At 36.3% G+C, this 26,524-nt stretch overlaps 1 long non-coding RNA gene across 2 annotated transcripts; it reads right to left on the bottom strand.

The window, feature by feature from the left end:
- Positions 1-1,184: 1,184 nt before the first annotated feature.
- LOC131949436 (uncharacterized) lies at positions 1,185-25,817 on the bottom strand. Of its 2 annotated transcripts, none has more exons than XR_009388162.1 (3): positions 17,708-18,613; positions 13,793-14,166; positions 1,185-1,304 (listed from the first exon to the last, which is right to left on the bottom strand). It is a non-coding gene; the product is annotated as an uncharacterized LOC131949436 (long non-coding RNA). The 2 variants fall into 2 exon arrangements; XR_009388163.1 differs by lacking the exon at positions 1,185-1,304 and adding an exon at positions 25,697-25,817 and having other exon boundaries at positions 13,454-14,166; positions 17,708-17,789.
- Between the last annotated feature and the right edge of the window lie 707 nt (positions 25,818-26,524).

Here is a 26,524-nt window from a genome sequence, read left to right as displayed (position 1 = left end):
GGTTTGCTCAGTCTAAAATTCTCGGTGCAAACCGTCTATCTGTGCGCGCGCAGACTTAGCTGTTTTGAGCCGAGAATTTCGGTCTCAGCCGCGTTCGTTCGTTTTGTCCAATGAACGTGATTTAGTTATGTTTATGTTTTTTAAGTTATAATTAACACTTCATAATATTTTGATTATAGTTTTGGGCTTATATTTTAATTTTTTGAGTTTATTCTACCTTATGGGGTCAGTTTAATTTTTAGTAGAGATATTTTAGTATGGCTTTATCGCTTTCGACTGTATTCATTAGGTCTGTATTTAGCACTAGACTTGTTAACTGTTGAAGGTTATGCTTTATTTATTACATCTTTCTATTCTCACAGTTTATTTTACTAAACCTGGTGGGTGCTGGGTTTGTAGAATTATAATAGTAAAAACAGAAACCGTATTGTCATATATATTATGAATGAGACATAACACACTAATCACATTAATAATGACTTAATGTTTACTTATTTTACATGAATGTAACACACAAAGATGTGTTTATTTTTAAAATTTATTCTTTGAATAAACGTCACTTAAAGAAAAATTAAAATGGCAACATATTAAAAATCATTAAAATCATGGAAATCATCATAAAAAGGTGTGTTTATGACATGCTTTTAGGTGCTCAAATATGACAGCTTTTATCTTTTTTTCTGGTCTTGTACAACTTGACAGGGGCTACAGATGAGACCTTAATCTTACAACCCTAGCTTAGCGATTGCCAGCTATCTGCTAATTCACTTTGAAGTAGACAGTAGCATCAGGCTTGTACTGCAGTGCACGAATATCTGTCGCTTTGAATTCTTGATAGGTCTGACTGGTCTTTTGAGATCGGCTGGTCTCTTGTATGGTAAGGCTGGTCTTTTTGAGAGAGGTTGGTGTCTAATGTCTGTTATGTGAGGCTGGTCTATTGTATGTTACGACTGATCTGTTGAGAAAGGCTGGTGTCTTGTATGGTAAGACTGGTGTGTTGAGAGAGGCTGGTATCTTGGAGGGTAAGATTGGTCAGTTGAGAGAAATTGGTGTTTTGTATATTACGACTGGTCTGCTGAGAGAGACTGGTCTCTTGTGAGTTACTGGTGCCTTTACGATTTGTCAGTTGACAGATGCTGGTGCCTTGTAAGGTAAGACTGGTCTGTTGAGAGAGACTGATATGTTGAGAGGCTGGTCTGTTGACAGAGGCTGATATGTTGAGAGAGGCTGGTATGTTGAGAGAGGCTGGTCTGTTGAGAGAGGCTGGTCTGTTGAGAGAGGCTGGTCTGTTGAGAGAGGCTGGTCTGTTGAGAGAGACTAATATGTTGAGAGAGGCTGGTATATTGAGAGAGGATAGAAATAATAGGCGGTTTGTTCAAATGATTATATCTCAATAATCATTCTACAGATTTCTATAATATTTTCAGGCATTATGGGGAATCATATTGGCTTTTGATTTGTGTAAAAAAAAGAAAATTGAATTTTTTTGAGTTAACGGTTTGCGACCGAGACCATCGATATATATATATATATATATATCCATCTCCGTCTCCCTCTCTATAGTCTATAGTCTATAGTCTATAGTCTATAGTCTATAGTCGATAGCCCATAGTCCATCCATCCATCCATCCATCCATCCATCCATCCATCCATCCACCCACCCACCCACCCACCCACCCATCCATCCATCCATCCATCCATCCATCCATCCACCCACCCACCCACCCACCCACCCACCCACCCACCCACCCACCCATCCATCCATCCATCCATCCATCCATCCACCCACCCACCCACCCACCTACATATATATATATATATATATATATATATATATATATATATATATATATATATATATATATATATATATATATATATATATGAATATATATATATATATATATATATATATATATATATATATATATAAGATAAATCATTAAGTTTTGAATGTATACTTAAGACGTTATTAAAAGTTATTTAAACTAGAATTTTAAATACTGAACATTTCTCCACACATTAAAGAAACGATTTTTTTTTTGCAAATGCTCGTTCGCCTTAAAGCAACAGCCTCTCGGATTATAAATATGTTAACTATAGTTAAGTGACTTATACATTTCATTTAACAATTCGTTAGAATTACGTATATATTTTTTATTCTCAGAGGATTTCTAAAACATATAGGCCTACATTATGTTTTAGTGTTCGAAAATTAATAAACTTGTTCAACTGTTATGTTTATTACGGTGGTTGTGTTAATTTGAACCTAAGCAATCGCATTTATGGAACTGTTTAGTTTTTAATTTAAACGAAAAATATCTATACTTGCAACATTTTTAATTTATAATATTATATAATATAAAGATACAGTTATGTATTATCAACGAACGCTTTATAGAAACCTGTACACATTTATATGGAATATCCTGCATTCTCTGATAAAACTCTATCACTTAAGTTTCTAACTTCTCAAAAAAAAAAAAACAAATAAAAACACAAGTCGATAAAAATAAGCTTTTTATCGACATTATTTGTTATTCATCAAAGTAAGCGCATGTAGATTCTACATATAAAAGTCGCGAAAATACAAAGTTCACTTTATAATTAAGCATCAGGTTAATTATGTAGGTATATCGTCAAGTTTTTAAAATATACCTGATTATTGAACATAAAGTGAGTCGGCAAAGCTCATGGTTGATAAAATTAGAAAAAAGTCTCGAGTTCAAACCCACTGGCAGATAAGGCTCGATCCATCCCAACACTAAAAATTAAGAACGAAGAAGAAGAAGAACATAAAGTGTTGGGCATAAGTAGCGATGTGGCAACACCCCCTTCCCCAGTATACGTCACAAACACATGAGCCTATTTATTAAAAATTTTATGACAGTATATCACAATATTGGTAAAAGCACTCACACATTATTCAGTAGCGATGTTTGAAAAGTATCTATTTAAATTAAGACATTAAGTTCGTAGCCGATGCAAATATAAATGTTCTACTTATTGATTTTCAATCTCTGAAACAGTGAAACTTAATCTAGCGAAATGTTTTCTATCAAAGATTTGTTTTTAAAGATAAAGTTGAGTAGTGTTTGTTTAAACTTTTAAAACAACTTACATAAAATAGACCTAAAAATGACCTAAATTATATCCATCGGGAAAAACATCGACAGCTGTGTACGCGGGGGTTGAAGATCTGTAGATAATTATTTTTGCCTTTGAAATATATCTCTAACGACCCGTGTTAAGATGTAAGTTAGACATATGGCCAACATCATTCAAGCCAAATGTTAATCGATCGAAGTTCTTCAGGAAAAGTTATACATGAATAAATAAATAACATGAATGAATAAATGAATGAGTAGGTGAGTGATTGAGTGACTAATTGGGTGAGTGAGTGAGTGATTGGGTGAGTGAGTGAGTGATTGGGTGAGTGAGTGAGTGAGCGATTGGTTGAGTGAGTGAGTGAGTGATTGGGTGAGTGAGTGAGTGATTGGGTGAGTGAGTGAGTGATTGGGTGAGTGAGTGATTGGTTGAGTTAGTGAGTGAGTGATTGGGTGAGCGATTGAGTGAGTGATTGGGCGAGTGAGTGAGTAATTGGGTGAGTGAGTGAGTGAGTGATTGGGTGAGTGAGTGAGTGAGTGAGTGATTGGTTGAGTGAGTGAGTGAGTGATTGGTTGAGTTAGTGAGTGAGTGATTGGGTGAGTGAGTGAGTAATTGGGTGAGTGAGTGAGTGATTGGGTGAGTGAGTAAGTAAGTGAGAGAGTGATTGGTTGAGTGAGTGAGTGAGTGATTGGGTGATTGAGTGAGTAATTGGGTGAGTGAGTGAGTGAGTGAGTGATTGGGTGAGTGAGTGAGTGAGTGGGTGAGTGGTTGAGTGAGTGAGTGATTGGATGAGTGATTGAGTGAGTGATTAGGTGATTGAGTGAGTAATTGGGTGAGTGAGTGAGTGAGGGAGTGATTGGTTGAGTGAGTGAGTGAGTGATTGGTTGAGTTAGTGAGTGAGTGATTGGGTGAGCGATTGAGTGAGTGATTGGGCGAGCGATTGAGTGATTGGGCGAGTGAGTGAGTAATTGGGTGAGTGAGTGAGTGATTGGGTGAGTGAGTAAGTGAGTGAGTGAGTGATTGGTTGAGTGAGTGAGTGAGTGATTGGGTGAGTGATTGAGTGAGTGATTGGGTGATTGATTGGGTGATTGAGTGAGTAATTGGGTGAGTGAGTGAGTAATTGGGTGAGTGAGTGAGTGATTGGGTGAGTGAGTGAGTGGGGGAGTGAGTGAGTGATTGGGTGAGTGAGTGATTGGGTGATTGGGTGAGTGAGTGAATGGGTTACTGAGTGAGTGAGTGATTGGTTGAGTGAGTGAGTGAGTGATTGGGTTAATGAGTGAGTGAGTGATTGTATGAGTGAAAGAGTGGGCAAGCTAGTAAATGAGCGAATGAAGAAATGACGAGAAAGAGTGAATGAATGAATGAATGCATAAATATATATATATATATATATATATATATATATATATATATATATATATATATATATATATATATATATATATATATATATATATATATATATATATCTGTATATATCGATACAGGCCAAAAACTGAAGGATGAGATTTCGAAATTTCGGCGCGGGGTGGGGAGGGGGGCATCATCCAACAGGCCACCTACTCAACAATCGATGTTATACAAAGAGGCGGTATCACACACGATACATACCTCTCTTTCTATTAACCGTTGGGTAATTAAAAAAAGATGTAAGTAAGGGCTAAACGTATTGATCAATCGACGTTGTTTTAATAGGGTTTTAATCTGTTTTGGCTCAATGTCAATATTGTATTTGCAACCTTTTATATGCAGTTTTGTGTTTGCAATTGTATATTTGCAGCCTTATACTTGCAACCTTGTTTTATATATATATATATATATATATATATATATATATATATATATATATATATATATATATATATATATATATATATATATTTGCAAATGTTATTTGAAAAATTATTTTTGCAACATTATCTTTAGAACCTTATATGTGCGACCTTTTATTTGCAACTTAATACTTTTTTACTTTCTCGTATATACGTAGTATATAGAAAGTATTGTAATCGTGCAAAAAAAAATCGAGATTTTTACAAATCTCGACGTTTTACACCTCACTGATACGGAAAAACATAATTTTGCAATCGTGTCCGTATGTCTGTGTGTCTGTGTGTGTGTGTGTAAACACGATTACTTTAGTACCGTTACAGCTAGGTTGATGAAATTGCATATATAAGTATTTTATCAAAATCGTAGATCCGTATCAACTTTTGAGCGATTTCCGATAATCGGAAGTAGTACTTTTTCTCCTTTGAATTTTTCAAAAGCCTATAACTTGAGTACTATTTCAGATAGATAAATGAAATTTCACATGTAAGTAAAAGATCTAATTCTCTACCTTCTGTTAAATTTTGAGTAATTTCCGTTGACGGGAAGTACTAATGTACGCTATTTCCGATTTCTCAAACACGCATCTAAATTTATAAAGGACTAAAAATATTTTTCTATGAGATTCTATTTTATTTTAAAAAGTTTATGTATTTAAAGTGGATTAAAAATCATAACTATATCCCGAGTTCCCATCCCCTGTTGTTTTATATAAGAATATTCGATAAAGTTTAGGGGAGATCACTCCCGCTTTATTTAACGAAAGTATTGGAGTTGAGTTAATTAAAGCAAAATATTTTAAAAAAAAAAAATAAATGTTTAGTATGATTAAGAACTTGCAGCCTTTTTTTCTGTATACAAATATATCCTTACTTTCATCTTACATCGCAATACTTGTTGAAAATAATAGTTTTCAACATATGGATTGTTGTTGGTAGAAAAAAAAACCAGCTGTTACACACCATGCATATTATATACTCTTAAAAGGCAAGTAAGAAATTAAGAAAAAAAAAGGCAACAGCCTTTTCAACTTCCTTCTGTTTTATTTTCCTGCACTGCTCCATAAAATATTTCTTGAACTAAATTAAGGGGATAGGCTCCAGAAAAATAAAACTCTTCATTAATACGTTTTATTTATTTATTTGTGTATATCCAAGTAAGGGTAGGCCCTACTTAAAGGCAAATATTTGCAGGCATCACTGAATCAAATTAGAAGCACAATACCTGAGATGATTGTTGGAATGATAAAGCCAACAAAATTGTGAATGAAAACGTAGGAATCGACACAAGACAAATCACACAATTTATACGATCAGTCTGCGATCATTTAAATGTAAGGTTTCAAACAGCATTTGAGTTTGGCGTCAAAGAACTGTGCGTAAAGTGCAAAGACGTTTTACAAACAACAAATAAAGAGTCAATTATCAGGCATTACAATGACTACAAATTTCAGATCAGTAAAAAACTCAAATCGGGTTCAGTAAATTCACTATCCGATATCGCAGGAGTTGCTTTAAACAATGAACAATTTAGCTCGCTGGCAAAGTTAATTGACATATGCTGTACTTTTCAAGCGACCAGCGCTGATTGCGAGCGAGGTTTGAGTCTTACGAACAGCATTAATGTGCTAGCACGAAATCAGAGTTTTTTCCAGGCATCTCTTTGGGGGGGGGGGCCTTGCCCGAATTTTTTTTACCGCCCCCCCCCCCCCCCCGAACGAAATGAAATGTATATAATTAATATAGAAAATATATACTTTTAACAGTGCCCCCCCCCCCTGAAGAAAGTCTACCGCCCCCCCCCCCCCCCCCCCCCCGAAAATTTCAAGTGCACCACCGGAGAAAAAAGTCTGGAAGAGACACTGCACGAAATAGAATTGAAGCCACACATTTTGAGAATCTAACACGGATTAAATTATATCTAAATGCTGGAGAGGATGTGGATTTAAACAAAGCATGTAAGGTGTGGAAGCAATGCAAGGTTAGAGACGCGAGAAGTTCAATAAATGCCACTGAAAGGTTAGCTTATTTTGTGTTCTAGTCAGCTTTATTAAATGTTCCACATGTTAAACTGTTCTATTTGTATTACCCTTATGGTATTAACATGATTGCATTACACTAACATACTAAGTCGACCATATAACCTGTTGTCTAAGCAACACTCTGAAAGTTTCTATTGTATATTTTTATTTTATTTTGATGGGATTCGTATGTTCTTTTTAATTGCATACGTCTCAATAGACCTACACATTAAACTATTAATTTATCGCATGCCTTCATTACTCTGCTTAATTGCAAGCCTAAACATACATATTAACTTGCCCAATTCATTTTTAGCACCGCGCACACAACATATTTTTGCACACACACTCTTGGTCCTTAGAGATAACATTAGTCATCAGAGATTCTTTTGAAAATATGGTTGTCATGGCAACAGTGGGCAACTTGAAAAAAAAACCTTTTGTGGAGTTCTAAAATTTCACAAACTAACATGTTAATTGCCCATATTATCATTCATCAATTTTTTTACTAAAGCTAATAGAGTCAGCTGGCTAGTTTTTTTTTAAACATAAAACACTCTACAAATATTTTTCTTGAATTTTCAAAATTCGGTATGGTGAAAAATCCTTAAAAACTTTTCAAAATTTAATGGTATTTCACCAAACATTTGTTTTAATAAAATTTGAAGAAAAAAAATACTTCCAGCGGTTTTTCTGTTAAAAAAAATTAGCCAGCTAATTCTATTAGTGTGAGTAAAAGAAGGATCAATGACTGTATGGCGGATATATATGTTAGTTAATGAAATTTTTAAACTCCACAAAAGGTAAATTTTTCCAAGTTGACCGCCGTTGCCATGGCAACTATATTTTCAGAGGAGTCCCTGGTACATGCAAATATTTTCCCTTAAGTACTTTAACTTATACATAAACAAATAAATGGAAAAGACTCATTATTTATGAAGTTTTTTTCCCCCGTTTATTCCTGAGCCTACGCCTTTAAAATATTACGGTTTAAAAAATAAGTAATCCGATAACATGTTAAATGATTGTAGGATATCTGTTAATATATACTAATGTTCTGATTGGTGGGCTCAAATGGCATATAATACGTAGCATGGAGTGTGAAGGGCAGTACAGCTTTTGGTAACACAATGTATATATATATATATATATATATATATATATATATATATATATATATATATATATATATATATATATATATATATATATATATATATATATATATATATAATAGATTGCGTTTGGGAATATTTTTTTCGTTTGCTTTTTTGTTTGCGTTTGTGTTCATTTGTGTGTTTGTGTTTGATTTTGTGGTTGGGTTTGTGTTTGCGGTTGTGTTTTGTGTTTTCGTTTGTATTTGTGTTTGCGTTTGTGTTATGTTTGCTATTTTTTTGGTGTTTTGGTTTTGGTTGATTGTGGTTAGGGTGGCTATTCCTGGTATATGCTGATTACTAATCACACATGTCATGGTCCTTTACAGATAGGTTTTTCACAGAAGCCAGTGCAGGGCCTGGCCGGGACGGCTAATGTATATATGTATATATATATATATATATATATATATATATATATATATATATATATATATATATATATATATATATATATATATATATATATATATATGTAACATACAAATATAATAAGACACAACTGGAAATTCACACACCTAAGATATATATATATATATATATATATATATATATATATATATATATATATATATATATATATATATATATATATATATATATATATATATATATATATATATATAAAGATGGAGAGAGAGAGAGAGAGAGAGAGAGAGAGAGAGAGAGAGAGAGAGAGAGAGAGAGAGAGAGAGAAAGGGAGAGACTGACAGACCACCATGTAACGACCCAAAACAAGCATCACCACCATAAAAATAGCGTCACCACTATAAACATAGCGATACCACCATAAACATAGCGATACCACCATAAACATAGCGATACCACCATAAACATAGCGATACCACCATAAACAAAGCGATACCACCATAAACATAGCGATACCACCATAAACATAGCGATACCACAATAAACATAGCGATACCACCATAAACATAGCGATACCACCATAAACATAGCGTTACCACCATAAACGTAACGTCGCCATCATCAAGATAGTGCCACAACAATAAAAATGCATCAACACGTGAACAACAATTTAAAAAAAAAAAAACCCACCCCTTACCCATTTCACCCTGTGTCGCTAAACGTCGGTCAAGTGTCCTATTTTTATCTTCACTTTGTACTTTTTCCCCCGCCCTGTCCAGGGGCCAAGGTGATCAATATCTAGGAGAGGAAAGTAGGTCATCGAACTGGCAGTGCAAGCAGTTCAGGTGCTAGAAGACGAATAATGCTAAAACAAACACGGTCGATGCTAGATTGTCTGTTAAAAAGATGGCGACGATTGAGACCGAAAAATGTTCTACAGTGTTGGCTATATTTATTTTTTGTAGATAAATAGCATCACACTAAATAAAGATTTAAACCCATCCCCACCCACTTACCAGTTCTCGTTTTCGACAGACGCAAATGGAAGACGAATAATGCTAAAACAAACACGGTCGATGCTAGATTGTCTGTTAAAAAGATGGCGACGATTGAGACCGACAGATGTTCTACAGTGTTGAATATATTTATTTATACTACATTTACGTAATCGATTTTTAATGGTGGATGTAGATAAATAGCATCACGCTTAAAATGATTTAACCCATCCCCACTCACTTACCCGTTCTCGATTACCACAGCATAAAATAGTATTCCCCTACCCACGTCAAATAACATCACATTTAACCACTCCCAATAAATTATTGCCACTATTACGTTCTCGTATACAGAGTATGGATGATGTATTGTAATGGTGCAAAAAATAAAAATAGTTTTACACCTCCCTGGGTCGGAAAAACGTAATGTTGCTATTTCATCTGTATGTCTGCGTGTCTGTCTGTGAACAGGATAACATTAGTACCTTTATAGCTAGTTTGACGAAATTTTATTTACAAGAATTCACAAATAAGTAGAAGATCTAATCCTCCATATTTGGACACATTTTGAGTCATTTCCGGTGACCGGAAGTAGCACTTTACCCCATTTCCTATTTTCTAAAAACTCATTCAAATTATTTATTTTTAAAATTCATTCATCAATCTTTTGTCCGTGATTGTCGAAGCTTGCGAGCAAAATTTTGAACACTTCTGCCGGACCGAATTTTTTTTTTTTTTACTTTTCGTGTAGGTAAAGACAATTTATGTGACATAAATTGTTCCTTAATTTGACAATTAGTTAACTCTTTGAAAATGAATCAAGTTTTTCTTCATAAAGTACTATTGCTCCGAATGTTATACACACTGTTTGCTGTTCATTTGGTTTGCAATTTTTTTAAAATCGCAACGGGATTTTATTCTATTTAAAAACCCTAAGTATTTGAAAATTGTTTTTAAAAAATTCTACAACCCGACTGCACTAGAGTTGCCATCCCATTAGAGTTATCAGTTATCTAAGAATTTTCGAGGAAGTTTAGGGAGATCACTCCTGCTTTAATTTTTACCACGAAATATTTTTGAGCTAGATAAAATGGACGTTTGGCATTGAAAGTCATGAAATTGCGAAAGATAAGCCGGCTGTTCATATTTCAGAAATGATTTTTTTTTATAAAGACATATTAGATACTTTATATGTGATTCTTTTGGCAATCGTTATTAAAATGCAAGAATCTTGCATGCTTCTAAACAAATCATTCTTTTAGAATAAAAAAGAACTTAAATATTAGTTTTTCAAAAAATATTCAATTTAGGTTTAAAATATTGCACAAATATATACATATATATATATATATATATATATATATATATATATATATATATATATATATATATATATATATATATGTGTGTGTGTGTGTGTGTGTACATATATACACATATATGTACATATATATATATATATATATATATATATATATATATATATATATATATATATATATATATATATATATATATATATAGATATATATATATATATATATATATAATATTCAGAAATACAGAGAGAGGTTGGGGGTCGACCTGCATATCTGTTAAAAATCAACACAAATGCTAAACGATATGGCATGCGTGCTTTGATATTATGTCTACGAATCTTAAACCATTGTGGGTGGATATTATTGTGGGTGGATGTTATTTTATAAAGATAATCTTTGCAGAGGCGTAGCGAGGGGGGGGGCGGGGGGGGGACATATGTCCCCGGGCGCCGACCTTAGGGGGGGCGCCAAATTGAAAGTTTGAGGGGGGGGTGCAAATGAAAAGTTCGAGGGGGGTGCAAATCGAAAGTTTGAGGGGGGGTGCAAATGAAAAGTTCGAGGGGGGGTGCAAATCGAAAGTTTGAGGGGGGGGTGCAAATGAAAAGTTCGAGGGGGGGGGTGCAAATCGAAAGTTTGAGGGGGGGGGTGCAAATGAAAAGTTCGAGGGGGGGTGCAAATCGAAAATTTGCTCCCGAGGGGGGCGCCAAATTGAAAGTATGTCCCCGGGCGCCGGGAAGGGTCGCTACGCCTCTGAATCTTTGTTTCTGCGCTTGTCAGACATTTACTATGGACATGAAAATCTTATTCCAGATGGTTCGAAATTTGTGCTTGCCATTCCAGTTGACTTCAAAGAGAGGTTGATGGCGGTTTAAAAAAAAAAAAAGATTTTAAAATATAACTATAATGTTACGCTTGCCATATTTCTTTAAAGATTTCTTTTTTAATTTAGTATGATTACATAGACTTTTCAAGACTTTTGAGCAATATATAGAAAAATATTTGATAAAACAATTAAAACCGCATACAAATTGAGTCTGCGTTATGAGAAGCGAACTTTCTCTGTTCTCAGTTTTATAAAATTAACACTAACTTCCAACACTCCAAATTTACAAACACGATTTGTTAATATTTTCTTTATATTCTATGGACTTTAATACAACGGCATAATCAGGAAAAGTAGTTTTAATAAATCATGCTCCGTGTAACTGTTTTATTTCTATTACTATCGATAGCGTATAAATACCTCGGTATTTATATAAATAATCTGAAGGTATAATTACAATAACATTTCAATTGTCCATTTAAAAAAAAAACCACATTTTTGTTAATTACTAAGTTAAAAATAAATTACTCCTCAAATTTATTTTCATTTTCTGAAAATCTACAATACAGAAAAGTGTATTATGATCCGCTTTTTTTTCCCGTAATCAAATGTCCACATTTCTCCAAGCTATAATTTGAAATCGGTACTGATATTATTTTAAACTCCTACCTGTATTTTGTACAAACAAAATAAAATGCATAAAAAGTTTTAATAACAAGCGTTTATATAATTAATAATTATGCACTGAAAAGCAGAAATAAAAAAAAAAATACTATTTTAAAAATGTATATAAAAGCGTGTCGCGCTTCTTAAAAATTATCAAAGGTATTTAATAACGAAAAATGTCAGTACTTAAAATTTTTAAATAAAACAAAGCTGCATGACTAAGAAATAGTTGCTAACCAAAATGCATAAAAATGCAAGTATAGTAGTGCGGTAAAGAGTAGGCTCCCCTATTGTATATAGTACATTTTAATTAATTGATAACAGATGAATTCGGCATAAGGGTCTACCAACTTTGAAAGAAATCGGTCAGTTAGAAGTGCTCGACTGTTTCGATCTATGACTACAGACAACCAGACAAATAAACAGAGAATCAGACAGGTAGGCTTGCAGGCAGACTGAAAGACAGACAGACAAACAGACAGATGGACAGACCGACGGTGGACGGACAGACAGACAGACAGACAGAAGAAGAACGTTAAATAAAAGCTAGTAAAAATGTACACGTTATGCATTTTGTTTTTATTGCATTATATTTTGAGAATTATGTTTTCAAAGAGTTTGAGACTGCTGCTTTTTTGTTCGACGACTTAACCCTGATCAGAAGGGATATATATATATATATATATATATATATATATATACATATATATGCAGAGAAATAGAGAGAGAGAGAGGAAGAGACGGAGAGAGGAAGATCAGAAGAAATATATATATATATATATATATATATATATATATATATATATATATATATATATATATATATAGAGAGAGAGAGAGAGAGAGAGAGAGAGAGAGAGAGAGAGAGAGAGAGAGAGAGAGAGAGAGAGCCAATGTATGAATTGCTTGGTCAATTTTAAGCGCATTGGCCGGCCAATGCGGGCTTTGGCATCTATTCTGGCTTTGACCGAAACGTATATATATATATATATATATATATATATATATATATATATATATATATATATATATATATATATATATATATATATATAACACCTATAAAGTTTGTGATCATAATTATTAAATATTTCAGAACTGATAATGTGATCAATAACAAGAACTTAATAGTTTAATATAAATTATGAAGATATTTTAAAATACAGCATTTTTGATTTACAGAGGCATAGGTAATTTATTCATTTTCTTAAATAAATTAGGCTGCTTGTTTAGTAAATAAAATTATTTATATTGATTAAAATCAGATGAAAATGCTGTCACAAATAAATTTAGGCGTCTCGTAGTTATTAAGACTGAAATGCTAATAGTGTTAAAATTGCGATTTAGCGTTATTTTACGACCTATTACAAAATTAAACAAAAATATTGTATGGCCTAACTATTTAATCTTTTGTAACACGTTCTTTTTTTTTTTTTTAAATGATAAACAATTTAAAACGGAGTAATTTTATGTGATGTAACGTAAATATTTATTCAAAAAAATATTACCAGGCAAATTCTTCTCTCTTCCTGTGGCCACGGAATCCCAATGAGTAGCCACGCAGGTGAAGAAAAAGTTTTACTTTGGGCGTCACAGTTGCTAATAGGCCAAGCCTGTTGGAACAAGTCGGGTTCAGTATGGAGTGGGGTTTTTTTTTTCTTTTTTTTTCAAGCGACGCGGCTTCGCAGTCCCGCGAACGGTCTCGCCACACCGCCAAGCCGTATCAGCTGGCCACGGGGGATGGGGGCGCAGCGGTAGTGACCTTTCACTCGTACCGAAGGTAATTTCTTCTCGGCAAAAGTTGCAAAAATGTAGTTCACAAGGAGAGGTCAGCCGAGAGTTCACCGGGTTGAGGGTCAAAATACTCCGCTTAAAGTACAGTCTAAGAGAGAAACCACATGGTGAATTTATTTATCAGAGATGATTCAGTTTTCGTTTAGATACATGTCATGACTAACTACTAAAAACAGAGATTATAAATGTTACGGTCAAAGCCCGAAGTCGGCCAAAGCGTGCATTGGCCGGCCAATGCGCGCATTGGCCAATATCGCCTCCCATTGACCGGTCAAGGTCCGAAACTTAACTTGATTTTGACCTTTGGCCAGCCAATCAGCGGACTGGCCAGGTTGGACCGGCCAAAGTCTGAAATGGCTCTTGATTTCGGCCTTTGGCCGGCCAGTCCGCGGACTGGATATGGTGGACCGGCCAAAGTCCTAATTAGAAGATCTTCTGGCTAGGGACGACCGACCAAAGTCCGAATTAGAAGATCATGAGCAGATGTAGGGTTTAATATACCGTAAGGATCGCGAAATTAAGTCTTTATTGATTATTAATTAAAGTAAATGACAGAAACAATCAAATTATTTTATTGTACTATAGTCTCAATCAATATTATCACTTGTTACAACAAGTTGAACTTTTATGGTATTTAGAATTACATAGTAGCTTGTTATTTTTACACTTGCAGCGATTTGTTGTGCACTTGGTTGTGCAATTGCAGCAAATGTAACCTTGGCCGCCGGTCAGTGATTGTGAAGATGCGATTGTTCGTAGTGATTTTTCCTCAGTGCCAAAGGGCGACAATGAGAGCAGTTTTTCGTGAAGAATTAAAAACTCACTTCTAGCATACAGTTGCTTTAGAACACAATGCTCCGTTCCTAAATTGTAGAAAGCGCCCTCGACGCCCATGACAACTGCAATGACGCTTCGGGGATCACCGCGACCTCTGTCAACATCAGAAATACGGATGTGAACATTATCTCCCACTTCAGCTTGTTTAAAATTTGTATCTGATTTTTTAGCGTCTTGGCACCTTGAGTTTGCAAGCTAGTATGAAATGCTGACCTGTTGTCCATGATTTCTTGTTTATTGTGACATAATCTGCAGTTAATGTTCCCTCCGTAACCTTCGTCTGCTTCATTGGGTATTCCGCATGTTGCATGGACATCGTTGCCACAGAATCCACAAGAATGGGATGCACTACAATATCTTTCATAAACTACACATAAGCCATTGGCCATATTATTGTCATGTTTTTTATAAATTGAATAAATTTGAGACTCTCAGCCCAATGAGCTGATTCATGTGTCTGCATCCATGTCATCATTATGCTTTGAATATCTTGGTTGGCACGTTCTACTGAACCTTGGTTTTGGCTATGTCTTGGATTTCCGTAAACTAGTTCAAGTTTAGGCCACATGTTCTTTAGTTCAGAAATAACTTGATTCACAAATTCTCTTCCCTTAGGATTTGGATTATTTATTTTGGCAGCCATCTGGTAAGTCTGTCACTTGGCCTGACTTGGTCCTTGTGGCTTTGCATATAGAATGCTATACAAACAATACACTACTCACAATGAAACCGCACCCAGAATAATGAAAACGCGATCACAACTTGGTCTAGGACATCCCGGTCAGTGCGTGCATTGGATAGCCAATGTATGAAATGCTTAGTCAATTTTAAGCTTTTTCGGACTTTGGCCATCACGTCCCGGACAGTGCGCGCATTGACCGGCCAATGTAGGAAATACGCTGTCAAGTAAAAGGTCTTCGGACTCTGGCCAGTACGTCCCGGCCAGTGCGTACATTGGCCGGCCAATGTACGAAATACATTCTTAGTATAAGCTCTTCGGGCTTTGGCCAAGAGAGCCGGCCAATGCGCACATTGACCGGCCAATGCAGGCTTTGGCTTCTCTTCGGGCTTTGACCGTAACGTATATATATATATATATAGTGGTGTAAGTCCATGGGAGATGTTATAACCCCCCTAACCCCCCCCCTTGCCTACGCCAATGGTTGAGAACTCCTCACGCGCTTATTCTACCATTCACCATTACCACTGAAAGATAACCCGTAACTAAAAATTAAACAATGACAATATAAATTTAAAAAAAACAACCACAATATGAAATACTAGGAAATAGATAGTAATATTATCTTTAAAAAGTAGGCATAGTGACAAAGGTTATTTTTTTTTATTTTTTTTTGAGGTATAGTCAAGGGTGACAACTAGATAAAGAAAGTTGTGACATCAAGGATAACCTTTTTCATGTCTGCGTTTCTCAAATATTCACTTATGACTACCATTTGTTTGCGTTGTTACATTATACACAATCGCTAAACATTTTCACGCTTTGATAAAATACAAAGATGTTTCTTTTTTATTGAAAGGCGTATAGATTAAATGATAGTGAAATACAAAAGTAAAAATATTATAGACATAGAAGACTATATAACACGAGGTGAATGCTTGCAGACTAAATAAACATTTTGTCGTATGAATGTTATTTTTTTTTTATTATTTTTTTTTTTTACCGTTGGGGAGTTCGGTCAGCTAACAGTAACAAATCACGTGACTGAGGTAAAGATAAACAAAATGCAGGCAGTTATAAAACAGCGAGTGACACAGGTTTGTGACCTTATGGTATGTTACGGATCATAATGCGTAGGCGTCCGCTGATCAGGAAGATGTTGTTTTTTTTATCGATCACAAAAAAATTGGATGAAGTTTATGTGGTATTGAACTGTGTGGTTGAGAGTTAGAGGTAAAATGTTATTAACCCGGATCTTAAGTTTAGATCCACCAGAGGCGTAGCGATAGGGGGGGGCAGGGGGTACATATGTCCCCGGGCGCCGACCTTAGGAGGCGCCAAAATTTGTTGTAAAAACAAATTAAAATGTTATTTCAGCTGCATTTTTTAATTATAAATAGCTTGGGGGGGGGGGGGGTGCAAATCGAAAGTTTGAGAGGGGGGGGGTGTGCAAATTGAAAGTTTGTCCCCGGGCGCCGGGAAGGGTCGCTACGCCTCTGAGATCCACTGTCCTGGTCATTCGCACGGTAATACGTGAGTCCTCCAAGCTATGAGCGTCAGTTACGGCGGCTAGGCATGTTGCCGACCACACAATCCCTGTTGATACTGAGTGAAAGAAACACGTTGAGCATACTTTACACAGGGTTTCTCTCAGATACTTTTATCAAGGAGACTGTGACGTAACATGGTACTCCCGGATGGGTTTGGGGTAATGGGGGGGGGGGGAGGTGAACTTCTGCAGGTGGCTGGCATTGGTTAAAGTATATATTTTCCATTTCAAGTACATACTTTTTTTCTATTTCGTTGAGGTAGTGCTAGAGGGGGAGGGGGGGGGTAAATGCCACCCCCGGAAAATATACCTGAAAGAGACATTGACTTCACCTATGAAACGAAATTTACATTACGGCCTTTATGCTTGTTAAATTGGACTAGAATGATGGGAGATTTAAGTTATTTTTTAACACGCATGTATATATTAAGCTCATGTTTTCACACGCACAACTGTGTTTAAAATTCAGTAGATGTTGTTAAGAAAAAATGCACATAATTAATACGATAAGCACGAAACCTATCAAGACATAATGCATAAATGGTTAGTTAAAATCAAGTCTACCTTGTCCATCCGAACGGCAGCACGTTTGAACCCACACATTTTCCTTCTCTTGTATTTTACCTCCTTCTTTAAAGTACCTCCGCTGCAAAGATAGTTTTTCCTAAATACCACTACAGATTATAGCAAACTTCTTAGTATAGTTTCGCTAACAAACTTAGGAGAGCCCGTAATTTCCCTTGACACTTTCGTACTTTAAGATAAGCGGTATATTTTGTCATTTTTGCTCTACTTTTTAACGGCTGACGAGTGGAAAATATTAGTTGCAATGGCTTCTATTCTGTAGCGAACTATAAAACGAAGCCAGATGTTCTTTTTTTCACGAATATAGCTCAAGGTTGTTTTTTGTACCAGCGTCTGATAATGCTGTACACTTTATCTTGTACTAATAATTAGATGTTAGGTTATTGGTAGTAAAATATACAACGAAAATAACTTGTAAATCGAAGGCCACGATCACAAACCGACTATCTCGGAAAAGTTCAAAAATCGAAATATAGTATGATTGTATTTAGTGTCTAAAATTGGCAAGGCAATATGATGAATGATTACTGTGATTGTGGCGAAGAAAGTCTAGGCGGAAGACAAATGGTCTCGCCATGCTAGATGTTTGTTTCTGATGTTGTTAGACAAAAGGGCGCTATTTAAAAAAAAAGTACTTTATTGTTAGACAACTGCTTAGCCTACGTACAATTAACGATTGTACCGATAAAGACGTACAACAATGATTTTATCCAAGAAAACCGATTATGTACATGTGGTCTCTCATGGTGTATGCAATAAAGGCAGCTCAGTTATAGGATCGTAATAAAATGTACTTACATTTGTTTTCAATAGGGAAGTATAAGTATATTTATTGTGTTTGGCATATACTCAGTGGCGTAGCCAGGATTGTCTCAAGGGAGGGGTTCCAATTTATACCCGGGGTCAAACTTTCGATTTGCACCCCCCCCCTCAAACTTTCGATTTGCGCCCCACCCTCAAATTTTCGATTTGCACCCCTCCCCTCATACTTTATATATACCGAGGGGTCTATGGGGGGGGGGGGGGGTGTTATGACCCCCCTAACACCCCCCCCCTGCCTACACCACTGCATATACTGCTAGACTTTTAAAGAGACAAGTGTGATACAACTTTGACGATGTGATTGTGAATTGTATACTAACCTGAAATTAAAAGACAAGTCAGAAATCAATAAACCAGTCTGGTAACATGCCAAATTTTAGAAAATTTCTAGAGTGTTTTATCTTACAAAAACACTAGCCAGATAGGTACATTAGAGCTAGAAAAGAAGGATAAATGATTTTATGTTAAATATATATGTTCGTTTTTTAACATTGAGATCTCCACAAAATGTGGGTTTCTTTCAAGACGGCTGCCGTTGCCACGGCAACTATACTTTTAGATGAATCCCCGAAACATACACAAATTTTCATTTAAGTACCCTAAAATAGATACACACAAATAAATCATCATCATCACTCCTTTTTGGCCCCTGGGGAGCAAAGGGCTGCAACCACACATCTCCAGCGGACTCGGTTTTGGGCTGCTCCCTTAATCTGTGCCCATGAGAGCCACAAATAAATAAATAGGGCTTATTAATAAAGAATTTTGTTTTTACCGGTGCCTACCCCCTTCAAACTGGGAATCAGCTGAATATATACACGAAGCAGCCAGATTGATCTTGGCATTAGTCAAATATTAATAAATGAACCTGACATCTTATAAGTGGCCTTTCTCTCCGATAATTATACGCGTCTAGCACCAGGGTAATAATCCGTAATTGTAACTTGGTCATCTATGTCAACATGATTTAAAATCAACGTTCCCTCTAAGGGGAAAAGGCTGGTGTGCAACGTGTATTTAGCATGCGCGGTGTTCTAATCGTGTTATACAAATGTATCAGAAATTTAAAATATATGAAATTTCATCAACCTAGCTGTAACGGTACTCAAGTTATCGTGTTTACACACGGACACACACACACACAGACACACACACACACAGACACACAGACATACGGACAAGATTGCAAAATTATGTTTTTCCGTATCAGTGAGATGCAAAACGTCGAGATTTGCAAAAATCTCGATTTTTTTTTTTTTGCACGATTACAAGACTTTCTCTATACTTCGTATATACGAGAAAGTAAAAATGACTAGGTTCTAAGCTAATGCTCGGCCGCACGACAGCGCAGCTTAGATGCAGTGGGGTAGCCAGGGTCGTCTCAAGGGGGGGGGGGGGGGGGGGTTCCATTTTTTACCCGGGGACAAACTTTCGATTTGCACCCCCCCCCCCTCAAACTTTCGATTTGCACCCCGCTCAAACTTTCGATTTGCACCCGCCCCCCCCCTCAAACTTTCAATTTGCACCCGCCCCCCCTCAAACTTTCGATTTGCACCCCCCATCAAACTTTCGATTTGCACCCCCCCCCCCTCAAACTTTCGATTTGCACCCCCCACTCCCCCCACTCAAACTTTTGATTTTCACCCCCCCCCTCAAACTTTCGATTTGCCCCCCCCCCCCCCCCCGCCGTCAAACTATCGATTGGCACCCCCCTCAAACTTTTTGATTTGCACTCCCCCTCTCAAACTTTCTATGGGGGGGTATGACCCCCCACCTAACCCCCCTGCCTACGCCACTGCTTAGATGGAACCTACATTAAAATGGTATCCGCGTTACTAAATAAAAATGATCTCCTCAGAGTTCTGGCACCTAAGTTAAAAGGGCTGACAACTCGACCAATTAAGGTATTATACCGACACGTAAATATGCCGTGATCATTCTGATTTTTCAATATACCAGTTTGGCAGCAAGATACTAAACTACCTCATCACTGTATTTGTTTAATGTCAAGTTACAACACAAATCAGACAGTCTGTAGATCAGTGGCGTCGCTAGGGCGGGTAACACCCGGTGCGGCACCTATGTATATATATATATATATATATATATATATATATATATATATATATATATATATATATATATATATATATATATATAATATGCCTCATACTTTTGTTAGTCTGTGAATACGCATGTGTAGGCCCTATATGTAGGCTATTTAATTTTTTTTAATTTTCTGGATAAAAAAATATTTATGACAAAAATAAAAATCTGCGAAAAAAGATATGCATTGATTATACCCACATAGCACACAACATTTAATAGAAATAGAAAAAAAACCCATTAAACATATCACTTATCGTAGGTAACAAATCAACTACTCAAGCACAATTAAATGTACAACTATTGTTTTACTCATTTCAGCCACCCTCCTCCACACACGTACATACACACACACTTACATACACACACACACTTTTATACACACACGTTCGTGCCCAACACACATGGGGCAGTATGTACGTAATAATAATTCACTAGATCGAATGATATGTAGATTTGTAAATTTCCAATATGGTTTAACACCAATCCACCGGTGGACGGTGAATTTGGTGTCACCTCTTAACTTTTTTGTCGAAAAGTGTCAATTTATGCAAACATTATATTAACCAACCTAGAAAAAAAAAGTCAAACTCTAACAGTTTTTAATGCAAGTGTAAAAAAATAATTCTATTTGTAGTATATTACATTTGGTGTAATACCCCCTCCCCCTTCTCACCCTCACTCCAGACGTGGATTGACGTGTCAGTCATTGCTATTCTCAAGACACCTTTTTTTCTTCGAAAATGTTTTTGCAACGTTTGTTGGTGCCACCACCCCCCCCCCCCCCCCACCCCCACTCTCTCTCCACCCGGTGAGTGATGGCTGTAGACCGTGCACAAGTAATACTAACGATGTCCATCTATAGTCGGTTATAAATAAAATAAACAAAACATGGTCAAAGCACCAGGAAAATCATTAGCAAAAGTAGTACTCGTTAACCTTGTCCATTCTGCTCGGAAAAAATCGCTAAAAGGAAGCAATTCCAAGGAAAGCATACCCATCATAATCTGTAATTGCATATCAAAATAGCTGCACTTTAATTATTACGGTGTATTGTAAAAAGGAAGTCTATAAAAACGAGCCAAAGAGATAATATTAAGAGCTTAGCTGTATGACTCGATTAGAGTTAATGTAAATTAATTAAACAGAGTTATAAATGAGCTATTTAAAGTAGTTAAACTACTGGTTGCTAAGTTAAATCATGTGGGATCTTTTATTTTAAAAAAAAAACATTTTTTTAATATTCTCTTAAAGCTTTTAACCTAATTATTTCAAAATAGATTATTTTATAGATTTAAATTGTGTCCGTCTTTATTATTTAACAAGGAAGTGTGTGGGCAGAACTAAATGACTTTCCAACCTTGCGACGGTTTATTTCAACTAATCAGTTAAACTTACTAAGCGGGCATGGGTAGAGCACATCAGTGCAACATAAGCTACAAATCAAAATCGATTTTAAATAAAACAAATATAAAATTGTGTCTAACAACAACCTTTTAAACGCACTGAAAATAAGAAAATAAAAGTAATGTATTTTCTTTAATAAAATATATTATATATATATATATAAAGACGCTCCTTGAGTTGACTTAGCTGATATAGTTGACGGGATTTTGGGGAAGATAACGTGTCTTGTCTTTGTACTGACCAAAAACCTCTTCGTGTAGAAGAGTTTAAATAGATGAACCTTACTCCACATGCAATACAGTCAATATTTACATTGTATTTTGTTTGAATAGTTTTAGGCTAAGAGTGAGAGATTAGGACTAAGGGTTGCATTAACGCAACGGTTACTGGTGTGCGTGGGCTTGAGTGTAACACGTATTGCTGCAAAACTGAAGTTCTGACATTTCAAAATAGCCAGGGGCGTAGCGAGGGGCGGGGGGGGGGGCGGGGGGTGCGGACCGCACCGGGTGACACCATTTAGGGGGGTGACACCAAGGCAAAAAATAGTAAAATATATAGAGAAAAACTCTAGGGAAGGGGAGGTGCAAATCGAAAGTTTGAGGGGGGGGGGTGCAAATCGAAAACTTGAGGGGGGGGGGGGGTGCAAATCGAAAGTTTGAGGTGGGGGGGGGGGGGGGAGTGCAAATCGAAAATTTGAAAGTTTGTCCCTGGGAAGGGTCTCTATGCCTCTGGGGGGTGACACCATTAAGTGCCGCACCGGGTGACACCCGACCTCGCTACGCCACTGAAAATAGCACTTTGTTGACGAATTATTTTTTTTTAAACAAATATGTTGAAATCTTATCGCCATTGCTAAGCGAAGGTAGGCGAGACACTTTCGGAAACGATGAATCATTATGCAAAACAGCGACAATCATAGCTTTTGAAATACATTCAAGCTTTCATAAACCATTAATAAATGAAAGAAAGTCAGTAAAAGAATACATGAAATTAAAGGGCACAATACAATTTTAGAAGGCTTGTTTTAAATTTTGCAGCCCTTTTGTAATAATTATGTATCTTTTTAAAATCTAAACCCTTGAATGTGTTCGCGTGCTTTGTTTTGTTCAGCCAGCATTTACATCGTTTTGTTTAACAAAAGGGACTGCGCATCCTAATGATCCGCCCACACGGTCACGTGTGCAGGCATGTATGCACTCGTTAATATATAATCGAATTCCTCGACCGAGAAGTTACCTGAGGTGGCAGGTGTGTGTTGAGTTGATACACAAGGGTCGCCTACGCTAAACTGGTCATGCCTGCGTGAGTACGTTTAACACCGACCACGCAGTCTCATTAATATACAATGTGTTCATTGTGTGCTGAGGTAGGTTTGTGTAGGCTTGGCGTTGTCTATAGCATATTAAAACGTTGTCTTGGTGGCATGCTGAGATGTGTAGGCTAATAAATGGAAGTGGGTTCGTTTAAGTAATGTGTAGGGGGATGGCGGAACGGGGTGGAGGGAGTATGGTTAAATAAGGTAACAGGTGGCAGTGTTTTTGATAACAGAATGCGATGTAGCTGTTTCAAGGTCGGGAGAAAAGGGGGAGGGGGGATTAGGTAGGTAATGCTGTCATGTATTTTAACGTGGGAGTAGGTTAAAATACGTTTACCATGCGTTGGTGGCGTGTATGTTAGATCACGCCGAACAATTTTCAATAAAGTAGAAGAAAGGTAGTGGTTGGAATTAGTTAGCGAAGTAACGTTTTAAGATGGGGGTCGGGGATATTTTCAAGCGGGAGTGGGGAGAGAGCGGCGTGGTATCACGCATCAGTAGCGTGTATGGGGGATAGTAAGCCAATAATGTTCAATATAATGTCAGGTAATGTAACAATGGTGGAAAAGGCGCGGGGAGGGTGGGGTTAGTTAGCAAGGCAATGTTCTAAGATTAGAGATGGTGATATTTCAGGGCTGGGTGGGGAGGAGGCGGGTTGAAACACGTGGTGGTATGGATTAGTAGCTATTGTGTTAGTTGGAAGGGCGGTTTTGTTTAATGAAGTGGGACATAATATTAGGGTATGTGATTAAGGTAGGGTAGGCAATATTCGGGGATTTCGATGTAATGTTACATTTTAAAATTAATGTCAAGCACGTGAGTTATGTGATTGTTATGTATATGGGGGTTAAGCGGGCTATGTTAAATGAGCAAGCATTTTAATGAAGGCCGTATTTATTACAGCCTGTGGAAGGGGGTGAGGACACAATGCAAAAATAGTGTATTATATAAATGGCCTTTGTATTACGAACTTAAGCCATCCGTCTAGAAAGGGTTATTGATTTAAAACTTAGCTAGTGTACTGGGGTCCGGGTCAAAGTTGGTACAATTGAACTTGAAGAAAAAACGTTTTGAATTGAGGTTAGTGTAAGGGCGTGTGTACTTACACGAGTGCGTGTGTGTTAACTTGCTTGATGCAGCTAGTTTGCAACTGGTAAAAGTATAGCTAGTTTGATGCAGCTAGTTTGCAATCGGTAAAAGTATAGCTAGTTTTATGCAGCTAGTTTGCAATCGGTAAAAATATAGCTAGCTTGATGCAGCTAGTTTGCAATCGGTAAAAGTATAGCTAGTTTGATGCAGCTAGTTTGCAATCGGTAAAAGTATAGCTAGTTCAGTGGCGTAGCCAGGATCGTCTCAAAGGGGGGGGGGGTCCAATTTTTACCCAGGGACAAACTTATGATTTGTACCACCCCCCCCCCCCCCCACAAACTTTCGATTTGCACCCCCCTCATACTTTATATATATATACCGAGGGGTCTATGGGGGGAGGGGGGGGGTTATTACCCCCCCCTAACCCCCCCCCCTGCCTACGCCACTGAGCTAGTTTGATGCAGCTAGTTTGCAACTGATACAAGTATAGCTAGTTTCATGCAGCTGCTGTGGGGCAGTTAGATTGTTACAACTAGATTTATAAGTTGTTGAAATAATATTTCGGTAATTGTATATAACTCAGCAGACAATAAAATAAGTGTATCATTTAAACACCGTTAAGATATTTTATTATCGCTAGGTTAGAATTTGTGTAATCTTTATAAGTAATATACAATACACATTATTTGAATTTGGGATAGGATTAATCAAATAAAATTTGTTAATATTCTTAGTTTTAAAATAGCCAGTAATTTTCGGAAATTAATGTAGGTTTACATTTCTTTTATCTCACATATTGAAAATGACATAAATATTAAAAGGCAGTGTTTAATGTCGTTTCTAGATTATCGACATAATTATTGATTTTGTTTCCTGGACGAAAACAAAACGCTAACAACAACCATAGCCAATAACTTACTGTTTTTCATTTTTGCGAAGTTAGGTATATTATATAAGGAGTGTTTGTTAATTATATCTTTAAAAAAAATGTTGGGGGTTAAAAAAACCTCGGCAACGACAACGCCAAGGCTAACCAGCTTCGATGGTTATTGAAGGAAACAAGTGCTTACAGTGCATGCAGAGGTCACTTACGGTGCAACATAAATAGAATATTGATAACTATTTTATCACAGTGTAGGAGAAAATTAGATCTGAGGTCAAATTTAAAAAGGGAATTATAAACTTAAATACATCTATTTAGTGGGTTATTATTTATATAACATTCTTACCTTTTCCTTATGCCCATTGTTTAAATAGAGAATATGTAGTCTTAGTTTGCACTTTTAACTTGTTGGTTGTTTCCCTTTACCTTCCCTCTTTTTTTTTTCCCCTTATCGTTACGATGAGTTGCCGCCAGAGACGTAAACAATCGGATCATAAGGATAAAACATAGCCAGTTTTCGTAAAATATCTAAAAAAAATATTCACTTATTTTTTATCTTATTCCATTTTAAAACAAAAAATTAATAATTATAACAATTTTCAATCAATCATCATAATTTTCTTAGTAACATGTATAAAGAGTGGACATTTAAATGTTGTCTGCTTTCCGTGAATCCTGTCGAGCTGACTCGCTCTTCTTTGACCCAAATAATCGGGGTTGCAATGTTACTGACACACAGGCTGTAACGAGGTCGCAAAATAGTTTCCGAGTCCGAGAAAGCGTACAAGATCGTCGCGACCTAATCGTTGGAATCGCCTCCCGAATTCGCCATTCTTTGGCGAAGCAGGCTTCGGTTATGCCGAGAGATAATGGAATTAAAATTTTCGCCCGTAGCTGAAATCGGAAATCGCCTTGATGTTTTTTTTAGAATGCTAACCGAGTTTTTGTTTTATTTAGACGAGTTAGTTTAAAATGGCGTCGTTGACCTCATTAATATTATTTTTTTAAGTGCAAGGAGGTTATTGTACAGACAGGGAGATAACAAACGTTATACATTTTAAGGAAGAAACAACCATTTAAAAACTATTTTCGGTAAATAATAAATAGATTATTTTTTAAACAGTTACTAAATCGTGTAAGATGGAATATTTATAAGCTGTGTTCGGTTAAATTA

This window comes from Physella acuta, unplaced genomic scaffold, assembly GCF_028476545.2.
Source record: "Physella acuta isolate Inbredline_101_S28 unplaced genomic scaffold, ASM2847654v3 ptg000697l, whole genome shotgun sequence".
Taxonomy (NCBI): Eukaryota; Metazoa; Mollusca; class Gastropoda; family Physidae; genus Physella; species Physella acuta.
Note: the sequence above shows the minus strand (reverse complement) of the source record. Positions and strands in the feature narration are given on the sequence as shown.